This window comes from Narcine bancroftii, chromosome 8 (genome assembly GCF_036971445.1).
Source record: "Narcine bancroftii isolate sNarBan1 chromosome 8, sNarBan1.hap1, whole genome shotgun sequence".
In the NCBI taxonomy this organism is placed as follows: Eukaryota; Metazoa; Chordata; class Chondrichthyes; order Torpediniformes; family Narcinidae; genus Narcine; species Narcine bancroftii.
The window spans coordinates 36,413,664-36,430,434 of NC_091476.1; the positions used below are offsets into that span (position 1 = coordinate 36,413,664).

Below are 16,771 nucleotides of genomic sequence, written 5' to 3' on the forward strand. Positions count from 1 at the left end.
CAGTTGCATAATTGCATTTTTAAGTCTGACTAATATCATCCATTGTTCATTAACAGTATTGCTGAATAGGTAATCCCATTTTATTTAATTTGACCCATTGAAAGGGGGTGTTATTTAAACTTTGGTGAGACATTATCAGTAGCTGATAATTTTTCGATTTGAAGTCACAAAACAAAAGTAGAGTGTTCAGACCTGAGCTCAAGCAGAGAATAATCCAATATAGAGCAAGGCGTATTTGGCTCTTTGAAAGTGGCATCTATTAGTGTCTATTTCAGCCTTTTACTTATAATCTTTCTAATGCTGCCACTTCAAATATTTGCTCAATTCTCTTTCAAGGGGTGATATTGAATATATTTTTCCACAACAGTTAGATCCACACAGCATAAAAATAAATTCTCCTTCATTCCATCTTCAAAGCAATTGGACCCCAATTATTCTGGCCTTCCTTTATTGACATGCGACAAAAATTGATGTCAAATTTAAAAATGTAATTTCTGATAGCTTGTACATAAAAACTGCTTCCTGATTTTAACCTAGTGTAACATGCCAATAGTTTTCAGTGTGTACTTTTATTCGACTGGTATTTCACAGGCACATTCAAGCAGCTGCAGAATTGAAGTTCAAAAATTTAATACATTTAAGGTGGAATAGAGCAACAGTTATAGTAGCCCGGAAAGTACCCGATTGACATTAAAACTATATGGCCGGTTAATGTCCTTGAGTGAATAAAATCTGTCATCCTTATTGGGGTTTCCTTATGTTATTCCAGAAACATAGACATAGAACTGCACAGCACGAAAACATGCTGTTTGACCCTTGAGGGCTCTGCCAAAATACCTCTGATTTGCACCTAGACCATATCCCCCAATACCCCTTCTATCCATGTCCCTGTCAAAATTTTTCATAAATGTCAAACTTGAGCCTACGTTTACTAATTCAGCTGGCATCTCATTCCACACTCCTACCACTCTGTGTGAAGAAGTTCAGATTTCAGATTTATTGTCAGAGAACATACATGACATCACATACAACCCTGAGATTCTGTTTTCCTGCAGGCGGGACAGAATTACCATTACTTGGTCGTGCAAAAAAATGAACTGTGCCAGCATAAATGTCATCACATAAAAGAACTGTAAATAGATAGCAAATGTAAACAAACTGACTGTAATACAGAGACCAAAAGAAAATCAATAAAGTGCACAAGTCCTTAAATGAATCTCTGATTGAGTTTGTCATTGAGGAGTTTGATGGTGGAGGGGTAGCAGCTGTTCCTGAACTTGGAGGCATGGTATACCTGTTTCCTGATGGCATCAGTGAAAACAGAGCATATAGGAAGTAGGAACAGAGTAGACCAAAAATGGCCAATTGAGCCTGCTCCGTCATTCAATACGATCATGGCTGATCTAATTTATGACCTAACTCCACCTACCTGCCTTCTCCCCATATCCCCCAATTCCTCTATCATGTAAAAATTTATCTAACCAAATTTTAAATATGTTTAATGAGGTAGCCTCAACTACTTCCCTGGTTAGAGAATTCCAAACATTCACTACTCTCTGGGAAAAAACTATTTTTCCTCATCTTTGTCCTAAATCTACTCCCCCGAATCTTGAGACTGTGTCCTCTCGTTTTAGTTTCCCCGGCCAGCTCAAAAAACCTTCCTACATCTATCCTATACATACCCTTCATAATCCTATATGTTTCTATAAGATCTCCTCTCATTCTTCTGAACTCGAGCGAATACAATCCAAGACGATTTAATCTTTCATCATAAGTCAACCCCTTCATCCCAGGGATCAACCTAGTAAACCTCCTCTGGAGGTATATCCTTCCTCAAGTATGGAGACCAGAACTGGACACAGTACTCCAGGTGCAGTCTCACCATTACCTTATACAGTTGCAACATTACCTCCCTACTCCTGAATTCAATTCCTCTAGTGATAAAGGCCAACATTCCCTTTGCCTTCTTAATAACCTGCTGCACCTCCAACCTAACATTTTGTGATTCATGTACAAGCACTCCCAAGTCTCTCTGCACAATAGCATGCTGTAGTTTTTCACCCTTTAAATAATAGACAAAATATGTGTGGGTCTTTGAAGATTGCTGCTGCCCTCCAATGGCAGAGTTCCCTCTAAATGTACTCAATAGTGGGGAGGGTTTATCCTGTGACATCCTGGGCTGTGCCCACTACTTTTTGGAGGGTTTTACCATTAGGGGTATTGGTGTTCCCATACCAGATGATGATGCAGTTGGTTAACACACTTTCCACCACACAACTGTAGAAAATTGCCAGGGTTTCTGGTGTCATACCAACCTGCTCACACTCCTGAGGAAGTAAAGGCACTGATGTGCTTTCATTACGATACCATTGATATGTTGGGTCCAGGAAAGCTCCTCCAAAATAATGACTCCAAATAACCTAGATTTTCTCACCCTCTCCACCTCTGATCACTGGATTTTATACCTCTAGCTTTCCTTTCCTGAGTCAACAATCAGCTCCTTAGTTTTGGTGACATTGAGTGTAAAGTTGTTGTTGGTGCAGCCAAGTTTTCAGTCTCCATCCTGTGTGCTGACTCGTCCCCTTCATTTATACAACCCACTTCCATTATATCATCTGCAAATTTGTAGATGGTGTTATTGTAGTACTGAACTACACAGTCATAGGTGTAAAATAAGTAGAGCAGGGGGCTAAGAACACTGATCCAGATTGTGGTGAAGTTCTTATCAATCTTAACTGATTGTGGTCTGGTGGTGAGGAGAAGTTACCCCTAATGTTCCCCCTAAACATTTTCCCTTTCACCCTTAACCCATGTCCTCTAGTTTTGATCTCTCCTAACCTCAGTGGAAAAAAAAAGCCTGTTTGCATTTCATATATTTATAATCATTGTATTTTTATATATTTCTAACAAATATCACCTTGTTCATTTATGCTCCAGGAAATAAAGTCCTAAATAGTTTAACTCAGTTGTTCAAGTCCCAGCAACATCCATGTAAATATCCTCTGCACTCTTTCAATCTTATTGATATCCTTCCTGTAGTTAGGTGACCAGATCTGTGCACAATACTCCAAACGTGGCCTGAAATCACTTTACCATAACATCTTAACTCCTATACTCAGTACTTTGATTTATGAAAGCCATTATGCCAAAAGCTCTCTTTATGTCCCTGTTCTCCTGTGATACCACTTTCATGGAATTATACATCTGTATTCCCAGATCCTGCTGTGCTATTGCATTCCTCAGTGCCCTATTTTGGTTTGTCCTTCAAAACTGCAACACCTCACATTTATCTGCATTAAATTCCATCTGTTGTTTAGCAACCCATTTTTCTAGTTGGTTCAGAGCACTCTGAAAGCTTTGAAAGTCTTCCTAAATGTCTATGAGACATCCAATTTTGTGTCATCTGCAAACTTGCTGATCTAATTTACCACATTATTATCCAGATCATTGATATAGATGAAAATCAACAGTGAACCCAACACTAATCCTTGAAGCACACCACTAGTCATGGGCCTCGAGTCTGAGAGGCAATCATTCATTACTACTCTCTGGGTTCTCTCATAAAGCCAATATCTAATTCAGTTGACTACCTCCCCATGAATACCTAGTTTCTTAACCTTCCTAACCTCCCATATGGGGCCTTGTCAAAGACCTTACAAATAGTCCATGTAGACATTATCCACAGCCTTTCCTTCACCAACATTCTCAGTAACCTCACTGAAAAATTATAATCAGAATTAGAAATTATTATCACGAACATGTCACAAAATTTGGTGTTTTGAATGTTGTGCAAACATTCATATTATGAACCATCTTACAACATTACTATAAATAAAAATAATAGTGGCACAAAACGTAAGGGAGTGGCTTTGGTTCATTGATTATTCAGGAATCTGATGGCAGCGGGGAAGAAGCTGTCCTTGTGCCGCTGAGTGCTTGTCTTTAGGTTCCTGTACTATTTTCCCATTGGTAGCAGAGTGAAGAGGGCATGGTCTGGGTGGTGGGGGTTTTTGAGGATAGAATCTGCTTATTTAAGACACTGCTTCATGTGGATGACCTCGATGGAGTGGTCTGGTGCCTATGATGTTGCAGGCTGAGTTAACAATCCTCTGGAGTTTTTCCTTGTCCTGAGATTTGGCAACTGCATACCAGACAGTGATACAATCAGCTAGTATGCTCTGCACAGTAAACCTGCAGAAGTTTTCGAGAGTCTTCTGTGACATACCGAATCTCCTCAAACACCTCACAGAGTATAGTCACTGGCATCAACATGGAGGTTCCAGTACAGATCCTCAGAAATTTTGACACCCAGAAATTTGAAATTCTTGACCCTCTCTAGTACTGAGCACTCAATGAGGATTGTGTCATGTTCCCCTGACTCCATCCTGAAGTCGATAATCATCTTTTTGTTGTTGCTGACATTGAGCGCAAAGTTGTTGTCATGACACCACTTAAAGAGCTGCTCTATCTCCCTCCTGTATGCTTCCTCTTTGCAGTTTGTGATCTGCTAACAACTGTGGTGGCATCGGCAAATTTGTAGATAGCGTTGGGCTTGTGCCTGGCCCCACAATTGTGGATGTAAAATGAGTACAACAGTGGGCTAAGCACATATCATTATGGTGTGCCTGTGTTGATAATAATTGAGGAGGAGACTTTACTTTCAATTTGTACTGACTGTGGTCTTCCAATGAGAGAGTCAAGTATCCAGACGGGGGTACAGTGACCCAGAGTTTGTAGCTTCTTGACCAGCACTGAGGGAATAATCGTATTGAAGGCTGAGCATTAAGGTAGGTTAAACATCACCTACCACGCACAAAGCCATGTTGACTATCCCTAATCAGTCCCTGGCAATTCAAATACTTTATACATGATTTCTTAAGACATCTTCAAATAATTTAACTTCTATTGATATTAGGCTCACCAGCCTATAATTTCCAGGGTTATTTTTTGAGCCTTTTTTAAACAAAGGAACAACATGAGGTATCCTCCAATCCTCTGGCACCACACTTGTGGCTAAGGACATTTAAAATATTTCTGCCAGAACCCCTGAAATTTCTCCACTAGCCTCCCTCAAGAACCTTATCAGGCCCTGGGAATTTATCCACCCTTATTTGGCACAAGGCAGCAAGCTCTTCCACTTTTTAAAAACTGTATAAGTTCCATAGCCTCACTCCTGAGTAAATACAGATGCAAAAATCTCATTTAAAATCTCCCCACTTCTTTCTGCTCCATACAAGAGCATACATTTTGTCCCTTGTTATCCTTTTGCTCTTAATATACTTGTAGAAGCCCTTAAGATTTCCCCTCACATTGTCTGTCAAAACAACCTCATGTCTTCTTTTAGCCTTCCTAATTTCTTCCTTGTATATTTTTCTATTTTTTATACTGCTCAAGAACCTTATTTGCTTTGTGTTGCCTATACTTGCTATACACTTCTCCCTTCTTAACAAAATCCCCAATATCCCTTGAAATCCAAGGATCCCTGTGCCTGCTAACTGTACAATCTCAAAATTTCACTGTTGAAGGCCTCCCACTTACTAAGCACATTATTGCTAATCCACACATTCTAGATCCTTTCTCATTTCTTCAAAATTGGCCTTTTTTTCCCAATTTAGAATCTCGACCTGAGTGCAAAACTTATCCTTCTCTATAATAATTTTGACACTAATGGCATTATGATCACTGGACCCAAAATGCTCCCCATCAATGACTTCCATCACCTATCCTGTTTCATATCTCTACGGATTTACTCCTCCAATTCTTGCTGTCTATTGGGTGGTCTAGAAATACAACCCCATTGATGTGGTAATACATTTCTCATTCCTCAGTTCAATGCATATGGCCTCAGTGTTGGACTTTCTTGTCTGTCCTGACTGAGCAACACTGATATATTCCCTGACTAACAAAGCTATCATTCTCTTTTCATCCCTCTCCCTTTATCGTATCTGAACTATGGAAACCTGGAACACTGATATGCTAGTCCTGCCTCATCTGCAATCAAGTTTCTGTAATGATCTCAATATCATAATTGCATGTATCAATCCATTCTCTGAGCTCATCTGCCTTTCCTACAATACTCTTGCATTGAAATAGCCTCAGCACAGAACATTTTTTCCATATGCACAACCCTTTGATTCATGTCATTGTATGTAGTCTTAATGTGATCTATTTTCACCCAATTCCACTATCTGGTCTGGCACTCTGATCCCATCCCCCTGAAAATCTAGTTTAAACCCCACCAAACCAACACAAGCAAACCTTCCTCAAGAATATTGTTTCCACTGCAGTTCAGATGCAAACCGTCCCATCAGAACAGGTCCCACCTTCCCAATAATCTAGAATCTGAAGTCCTCACTCATGCACCATCTCTTTAGCCACGTATTAAGGTGCTTTATCCTCCCTTTCTTACATCACTTGCACGTGGCACAGATAGCAATTCTGAAATCACAACCTTGGAGGTCCTTTCCTTCACAGTGCCCAACTCCCTGAACCCTCTTTGAAGTACCTAATCACCCAACCCATGTCATCGGTGCCTACTTCACTCTTAAGAATACTGTGAACTCACTGGGCGTAGTGGCGTGTGCCTGTCATCCGGATGCTTGGAGGCTGAGGCTGTAAGACTGCTTGAGTTCAGGAGTTCTGGGCTGCTGTGAGCTATGCCAATTGGGCATCCACATTAAGTTCAGTATCCATATCGTGCTTCCAGGGGAATATAGAACCACCAGGTGCCATAAAGAGGGGTGAATCGGCCAAGGTCGGAAACGAAGCAGGTCAAAGCCCCTGTGCTGATCTGTAATGGGATTGTGCCTGTGAATAGGCGCTGCAGTGCAGCCTGCTTAATGCAGTGGGATGCAGTCTTTAAAAAAAAAATTACTGTGAACTTCATTGGAGGCATCCTATACCCTGGCCCCTGGGAGACAATATACCACCCAGGATTCTCAATATCTTCCACAGAATTTCTTATCTGTTCCATTATTGAATCCCCTGTTACTACAGCTTGCCTGTTTTCGTCCCTTCCCATCTTAGCCACAAGGTCAGACTCTGTGCCAGACACCATACACAGTTGACTCTTGATTGCTCTCTCAAAAAACCCAGCAAGACATCAGTTGCAACAAACCATTTACAGTAAACAATGCAAATGAGAAATTCAAGAAGTCAACTCAGTTCCACTTTTCTCAAAGAAAATTAGTGATGGACAGCAAATGTCTTCCCTCCCAGTGAATGTTCATAAAAGTAACTCCTCCATGAGAGGAAATTGTTTCTTTCTACTTCATCCATCAAATCCCTTTTTTTTTGCTTATACAAGCATTAAAAAATGGACCTTTGCAAGCTCTGAATCGTATTTTGATTTGTTTAAAAAAAACCATCAAATATTATTATGCGTCACTATTGAATAATACATCTTAGAATTGGTTAAATTTCAATACCTTTATGTATAATGTAACAATTGGTCATTATAAATATGAATCTTTAATTTTATCCTCTGGTACACAAGGTACCCCACAGTTCATATAGATTCAAACTTCCTCCTGAGATCTAACCTAGAGATTTATTTTCGAGAAGGTTTATTGAGGATCCTAAATAAATAAGTTATTAGTTAATCCACTTAATGAAAGATTTATTAACATCATGAAAATGGATAGAAATTATTTGACCTTTATGAATTAATCAGACTTGTTTTCTGTTACTAAAATTAACAGAATAGTCAACACCTACTCATCTATTTACTAAGTTCCAAGGATAATCAGCTGAAAATTCTGTTGCAAGAATTTATATTTTTAAAGTAGAAATGGTTAAGGCTCAAAAAAGTGAAAGGAATTCATTGGAGGATAACATCAGATCTCTCTAGCCATCTTGGTTCAATATTGATCAATGTTACAACCTGCATAGAATTCGTACCCAATGACCACGTGGGTTTACTCGACATGTTCCAGTTCCAGCGTCATAAAGAAGTGCAAGCTGACAACTTAATAAACCATGTTGTAAATTGCTTGTAGAGTGAGAGAATCTGGATAAGTACATGGGAATTGAGGAAAATTGTTCACAGGTAAAGTCAGTGGGGAAATGGGATTGCCCTGACAGGTAAAATAGTTGACAGGATGAAATGGTCATCTAAGTCAAAAGAAATTATGGAAATCTTTAGTAAAAAGAATTCCTGCATCATGATGGCTTGGAAACCCTTCAGAATTACAAACCATTACAGGAAGGAGCTCAATTTCAAGGCAAATATCATACGTTATAAATGTATGTTATAATTGATTAAATGTGCCCCCAAACTGCTTTTGTTCTTAAAATATTTTTATTGATTTGGTAGAGACAAATATTACACTGTATATATTATACACTGTCTATATATTAGTTACATAACTTTTATATAATGCAATACAGAATATGAATCATAAGTGATTTATACATTTTCTTGTGCTCAAATAAAATGGAAATTCCCTTATGAAAATGTCACTTCATATTCCAACATTTCGACATATTCATTGTTGATTATCTAATTGAACTGATCTCTTCAAAGGAAAATAAAGGAAATAAAAATAAAAAAAAAGATGCCCCCTCCCCTGTTCTTTTCCTACCCTTCCCACTAAACATAGTCACCAATTAATAATATGTAAAAAATCAGGTTTTGATAGTACCCTCGCCTATGTATTCTCATTATGATATAGTCCATAAATGGGCCCCATATTTTGTAACATTCAAACAACATTTCAAGTGGAAAGGAAGATAGAAAATGTGTGCTTGGATTAAAAAAAACATCAAACAAACTTTAAGTAAAGTCGGAAATGTTTTAGTTCATGAAAGAAGAAAATAATAATTCATAAATAGAAGATGCAACAGAGGCAAATAAGACCCATGATCAATGGGAGTACTCCTCATTGCAGTTATCATTTTACTCAACTCACAGTGTAAATGCTTTTGCCTTGAAATATTCTTCACCAGCTGCAGTTCAATTCATCATGCAAAGCACTGGCTGGCCATCTGAGGCAGGGTGGCCAAGTGGAGCAGGGAGCTGGGTATTATGGGATGGTTGCAGGGGCATATCTATAGAAAATAGAGAGTATGGCAAGCACTGAGATTGCGTCCCTGTCCAAACATCTGACACCCATCTTTTAGATAACTGTATCATAATATCAGCTCAAAAATACAAGTTTGTTAATTTTTTAATTAACTAATTATGGCACTACATGAAAATTATAACTACACCTTCCTTTCTTTCACTGATTCAAATTTGTCCATAATGTGATTTTAGTCAGTTTTTTCAGTTTCTTCTCTTTCTACACACAGCAGAGAAAAATCACAGTCTGTCTTGACCAATGGAAGCTCTCAAATACAAAAGAATATTAGTTTTAATTTGCTGAATGATCTCTCACAACTGGCGATGGAAACTGCGATGGTTAGCATTATCTGAATAGTAATGCGAAGATTGGGGAAGATGCTCTCATCTCCATACTGAACAATAAATTTGAGAAGCTCTTCAGGTCTTGATAGCTTCATGTTGTCTCGCCTTGATGGCAACATTCTGCAATCCATAATTTCTTCATATAGCTGCTGTCCATCAACATCAGATCTGGACAATTCATTCAAATTTTCGCACTTCTTCTTTAGGTCGTTGTCAGTGCCAATACACTGTCCCTCGACATCGAGAAGGAATCCAAACTTGGTGTCAGTGACATGCAAGCGAGTGAACCTTTCATCCATTTCTCTGTGAAGACAGTCAAGTGTTCCCTTCTTGACTCTTTCCATTTCTCTTTAGCTGTTAACCCAACGTCTCTCATTTTTTTCATCAGCCATTCATTTCTTTTGTCTCTGATATCTTTCAACTTCAATATTCCATTCTCGACAGAGACTGAGTCCTTTTTCACGTGATTCACTGACCAACACTTTTCAAAATCATCAAAATGATCTTGGAGGGATTTAAAATCCAGGGCAACATCATGGAAGTTAATGCTAAGATCCTGCAGCCTCATTTAAATACAGTCAATGTGAATGAGTACTTTGTTCCAAAATCCTAGCAAAGTCAGAAAATCATAGGTCAACATATGGTTGTGCAGCTTCCTTGCATCATTTCTTGTTTCACTGGTCTTGTTTTCAGCATCTATCATGTTCTGGAGAACTCGATGTACATCTTCAAGGTGACCAAAAGTGAACACAATATTATTGGTCTCATCACAGATTTGTAGAGTTTCAACATGACCTTTTTACTCTTGAACTCAATCCCCCTATGATGGGCATAGTGGGTAGTGCAATGTTTTTACATCACCAGAGATCAGGGCCAGGGTTTGAATCCAGTGCTATTTATGCCTACATGGTATTTTCCGGCTGGTCCAGTTTCCTCCCACTGTTTGAAACATACTGTTGGTGTAGGTTAATTAGGTCACATTGGCTCTTGGGTCGAAGTAGCCTACTAACGTGCTAAATTTAAAATTTAAAAGAAAAGAAAATTAAATAATTAATGAAGCCCAGCATCCCATAAGCCTTCTTAACTATCCTATCAACCTATGCAGTGACCTAGCGGGATGTATGGATTTGGATCCCAAGGTCCCTCTGTTCATTCACATGCTTAAGTAACCAACCAGTAACTCTGTACTTAGCCTTCTGGTGTGTCCTTCAAAAATGCATCACCCCAGACTTAATTGGATTGAACTGTACATGCCACTTCTCCGCCCAACTCTGCATCCTGTGTATATGCTTTTGTAACCTTCAACATTCTTCAGCTCCATCCACAACTCGTCTAACCTTTATATCATCTACAAACTTACCGACATATCCTTCTGCCTCTTCTTCCAGATCATTTATAAAAATCACAAAGAGCAGAGATCACAGAACAGATCCATGTGCTACTCCACTAGTCACACACCTCCAGGAACAATACTTTGCTTCCACTATTACTCTCAGCTTTCTACCTGCAAGTCAGTTTTTTTTTATCCACACAGCCAAGGGTCCATGGATCACATGCCTCAAGACTTCTGAACAAGTCTCTCATGGGGGACCTTGTCACATTCCTTACTAAAATCTATGTGGACCACATTTTCCAGCCTACCTTCATCAATTTCTTTTGTTACTTTCTCAAAAAAAACTCAATTGGGCTTGTGAGGTATGACTTCCCATCACAAAACTATGCTGACCATTCTTGAGTAGACTGTACTTCTCCTAATGCTCACAGATCCTATACTTAAGAATCCTCTCCAATAGAGTGCACACCACTGATGTAAGACTCACCGGTCTATAATTCCCAGGATTCACCCTATTACTTTTTTTTAAACATGGGGATTACATTTGCCATTCTCCAATCCTCCTGCAGCCAAAGAGGACTCAAAGATCATAGCTACTTCCCCAGCTATCTCTTCCCTTGCTTCCCTCAGCAACCTGGGGTATATTGTGTCTGGCCGTGGGGACATCAATCTTAGTATTTTTTTTAAGAAGATCCAACACTTATTCTTCCTTAATCTCAACACTGTCCAGCACACAAACCTGTTCTATTCTGACCTCACCTTGATCAAGGACCTTTTCTCTTGTGAATACTGAAGCAAAGAATTTATTTAGGACCCCCCCCAAACCTCCTCTGCCTCCAGGCAAATGTTGCCTCCTTTATCGGCCCCACCTTCATTCTCATCCTCCTGTTCTTCACATATACATAGAACACCTTGAGATTCGCCTAAATCCTACAATGCCAAGACCTTATCATGCCCCTTCAAGCTCTCCTAAATTCTTTAACTTCTTCCTGGCTACCATATACTTCTCATGAGCCCTTCCTGTTTCCTGCTTCCTACTTCTAATGTGTGCTCCCTGCATCAAAATCATACAAAGTGGTTCAAAGGTATTGTGTGTGTGTGTGTGTGTGTGTGTGTGTGTGTGTGTGTGTGTGTGTGTGTGTGTGTGTGTGTGTGTACTGTTTATCAAGGCAAGGAATTTTTTTTTATAAGTTGGAAACATTTAAGTCCTCATTATCTTGACATAATATGTAACACTACCTTATGACCCCACTTATTCAGGCCAGAAAGATTTGAGACTGCTTTTTTTTTAAGCCAATACTCCACAACTATCCACAAATGGGAAGATGGTTTTGGCAACGGGAGAGCCAGCCATCACTCTTCCTCCTGATTACAACTTAGCAAATAGATCTGGGAAGTGTAAATGTGTAGTGAGAGTAGATATGGCACTGGCAATACTGAAATCTACAAGTTAATGAAGGTATCCCTGCAAATGCTTACACGTCTGTGAGTAAAAAGAGAAAATTGATGGGGAAAAAAACTATGATGGGAAACAGGGTGATTATAGCCAGAAATTTCTGTGTTAAAAATAACTTTCTCGTGTCCAAGCAATTTAATTGGACAATAGCTTGGTTATGATCATCGGCAATGTATTAGGAATGTTTCTTTACGCATTACTCGCGTCAAAAGGGAAGAATTTTTTCATTTTAAATTGGTTTCACACTTCCTTTAAAATCTCAGCAAGAGAAATTCATGTAAATCTCCAAATTCTTGTCTTCTACTGCCAACAACTATTATATCCATTGTCTTGCTTGCAACAGCTATAAAACAGACCAAATGTGTTTTAAATATAATGGTCTCACTTGCCTGACAACAATCATTTGCTAATATAGATGAGTCGCTAATAGTGTATTTCTGCCCATTAAAGTCACAGTTGTAGTTACTTCTGGTTGAATACATTGTACACAAGAAATTAGAAATGTCAACATGAGATCTTTTAAAGTAGATTTAATTAAAAACTTTGTTTATGATTAAACAGAAAAAAATATACTTCCCGGATTCCTCTCCACATTCTTAGCCTAAGATTTTTCAATGCACTGGGTTTATATTCTTTGCTTCTCTCCAAACTCCATAATATTTTAATTATAATAAATACTCACCTGATGATTTTCCTTTTTGCAATTAAATGCATTTCTGTAGAAAACATCTTCTATAAAATATTGCGATTCTTTTGTAAATTGGAGTAAATGAAATGGGCCAAGGGTGATCAAAATAGTGCAAGCAATTGTATGTTGCAAAATGTTGACAATCTGGCACTATTTTTCTCGATATATTGCTGTATTTCAATGAATTTTCCAGTGAAGCGAGTAAGTAGTGTGGGAAATGGGCCTTGGCAAATTGAAAGGGATTATGTGACCAGGAGTGATAATGATTTGAAAGGCAAGCAGCAAGCAGGAGCCCAGAGTGTTGAAAGAGAGCGTGGGAGCTGGGATCCCATTGAGCTTCAAGAGAGCACAGAAAGCAACACCTGGAGAGCCAGATGCTGATCATGATTCCAAAGAGTTGGAGAGCTAATTTCTTGGAGTTTCGTTTTATTGTATTGAAGATTTTGTTTTCGTGACACAGGCAGTTTGAATATGTAATAGTTGATTGGGAAGTACAGAATGAAAACAAAACAAAATTTAAAAAGCTGACCATAAGCATTCATCCTTGGAGACACAGCTAATCAGGTGACTCAGTTTTCTAGCCATGCCATGAAACTTTTCTCATTCTTTGCTCCTGCATAGGATTTTATGTTTGTCCATCCAGTGGCTCATGATCCAGTGACCCAAAAAGTCAACATCACTTTCAATGACTTGTTAGCTTCATTCGATGTGACCAACTGTTACAGTGCTGTATGTCTAAATTAAAATGAAGTTAATTAGGTTTCACTATCCTAAATATATGCTATCAACAGGGTTGACATCCAAGGTGCATTCTTTGCCCTCTGAGTTCACAGACTTTCTGGAATCTCAGATGCTCCTTCCATGTGCGTGACAAACGGCACCTAAACTCCACGTTAAGGACAGGTGACTTAATTGTGAAGAAAACACATCAGTGCCTTGATTTCCTCAGGAGTTTGCAGAAGTTTGGAACGACATTGGAAACCCTGACAAAATTCTACAGATGCATGGTGAAAATGTGTTGACTGGCTGCATCACAGTATCCCTGAGCATAAAGCCCTGCATAAGGAAATGGATGCAGCCCAGGACATCACAGATAAAATCCTCCCCACCACCGAGAACATGTACAGGGAACGCTGCCATCGGAAAGTAGCAGCAATCATCAAGGTTCCCTATCACTCAGCACACGCTCTATATTGCGGTTACCATCAGGAAAGAGGTTTAGGTACCACAAGACTCGCACCACCAGGTTCAGGAACAGCTGCCTCCACCATCAGACTCCTCAACAACAACCTCAATCAGGACTTTTACACTTTATTGATTTGTTTCTCTCTGTATTGCACAGTTCAATTTGTTTACATGTATAGGTGGAGTACAATTTTTTTGAACTACCAGTCAGTAGTAAATCTGTCTTGTCCCCTGGAAAAAAGATTCCCAGAGTTGTATCTGATGTCATATATGTACTCTGACAATAAATCTGAACTTTAAACTTTAATCCACTTTTTCTAAAGCCATTAGGAGTTGGCAAGATAGATATGGGCATTTGCCTGGATTGCAGTTTGCATTAAAATGCAGGCATTAAGAAACAGGAATTCTTGTGAGATTTCCCAGGCAACCATCTGTCAGTGGCTCTTATCAGTTTCCTTGAGAGGAACAGCAGGAACATTTCCACAAAAATTAGGCCCCCTGTAGGCAACATTCTCCACAAACCAGTCTATATCCAACAATTTCTCATCATTAAAAAGAGAGGAAAAAATATTCACAAAAAAAATGTCACTGGAACTAGACAGCTTAAATAACAAGGCTTTTTTTTTCTCTTTGGAGAATATGGCATGGTTAGTGTAGTGGTTAGCACAATGTCATTACAGTGCTAGCAACCAGGCTTTGAATCCACAGCTGTCTGTAAGGAGTTTGTACATTCTCCCAGTGTCTGTGTGGGTTTTCTCAGTTTCCACTCACCCTTCAAAATATACTGGGTTATTGGTCAATCGGGTGTAATTGGGTGGTATGGGCTCTTGGACCAAAATGGCCTGTTACCATGCTGTATATTTATAAATAAATAGATAGAAATAGGAGGCTGAGGGGTGAGGTTTAAAAAAAAAATCATCATATCTATGACTATATCAGACAGACTCTCCACCAGAGTAGTAGAGTCTAAAACTACAAATAGTGCACTGATTTAAGGTCAAGGAAGAATGATTTAAAAGAGTCCTGAGTGGCAACATTTTCACACAAAAGCTAATGAGTTTTATGGACTGTGTTGCCAGTGAAAGTGGTAGAGATGATATTTAAAAGATCTTAGGACAGGTACATACATGGGAAAAGACTGGAGAAATATGGTCCAAGAGCACACAAGTGAGACCAGCTCAGATAGGCAACTTGATCTGCATGGGCTCATTGATCGGTGTTGTTTAACTCAAAGACTATAAGAATGTGTAGCATTTTGGGATGCTTTTGACTACATATGTCACAGCTGAGTCGTTTTTCGCAATTTTTCCTGATGTGTCCTTTACACAGACAGACAAAAATACTCCATTTTCCTTCAAAAAGGAGATTTTCTCACTATGTTTCTTCTTTTCCATCTGTGAACACTTTTCCAAATTGTGTTTATCATTTCAGAACAAACATTTCTTCACAACAGGTGAACTTTCCTAATTTCTTTACACGCCACTGTCAGAGAGGTGGCAAATGTACTTTAATTTTGGTTGTGGATACAATTTAGACTTCTCAACTTCTTTACTCACTGTTTACGTACCTTTAGTATTTCCATATACTGGATCTGTGACAACATCCACTTGCCCTTCTATGAACCAAATACATAAAAGTAGCTGTCACATAGTTTCTTTTTGGCATTCAACAACTTGACTTCTCCATAATTCTCTCACCTGGATGGGTAATTTATTTACTATGATTACCATGTACTGAGGTGTGTCAAGCTCTCAAAGATGGCCATCTCCATCATGACATTGCAACATCCTCTTAGAAAGAGGGCATCGCTTCTCGGCCTTTTGGCTAAGATCAAGTGTAGTATCTGTTCTTATCAGTTTAATATCTGATACGTCCCTTATCTAGGGACCAAAAAAAAACTAAGAGGGCATAAGCTTGTAAACTTTTATGTCCTATGGTCTTATTATTGACCAAGAGCCTTCTGTACATAAGCTAAAGAAATTTTATACTTGTCGCCAAAATGCTTCTCCGGTAGCCACTTAGCCTGTTTGAATCTACAATAGGAGCCATATGTTGACAACTCTTTACAAGATCTTATGGTGGTCCTCTTGTCAAGTGCTGCAAATAATATGAACGATCCTCCTGGCTTCCACACCTAATTTCAATACTGCATTCAAAGCTTTATAAATGATTGGAATTCAAGAGATTCACCATCAAAAATTGGCTTCTCTCTCTTGGGTGGAGAAGGGAGAGTCTGTAGCTGCCTTAATGATGCAGCTATCTCATCTTGGGCGCACGTTACTGTGCTCATCCAGATTTCTAATACTTGCCAGGAGCATCTGGTATTACCCTCCATAAGATGGCATTTGGCTCCCATCTCTGTCCTATGTGGTCATTATTGGGGTTTGAGATCTGGCTCCTTGCCTTAACCCAATTAATTTGGGATCTTGCACATCTCGCAATCTCGCCACTGGCTCAGCCCCATCGCTTAACCTGCCTAGTTCATGATGAGGCACGTCCTGTGGTTGTAGCACTGGCTTAGCCTTGTTCCTAGACCTGTCTATTTCATGATCAAGCGCATATTGTGGTTGCAACACTTAGTATTCAATATTTTCTTTGTGTTATCCTTCCTCAAATTTTGATGCTTTTAATGATTTACTTTGAGCACCAGATACCACTGATATTCTAGTGCCTTTGTCCTGCCCTGATTAACAGTAATATTTT

At 39.0% G+C, this 16,771-nt stretch overlaps 1 pseudogene; it reads left to right on the forward strand.

Moving 5' to 3' along the window:
• Positions 1 to 15,872: 15,872 nt before the first annotated feature.
• On the forward strand, positions 15,873 to 15,994 carry LOC138742154 (U2 spliceosomal RNA; annotated as a pseudogene).
• Positions 15,995 to 16,771: the final 777 nt, after the last annotated feature.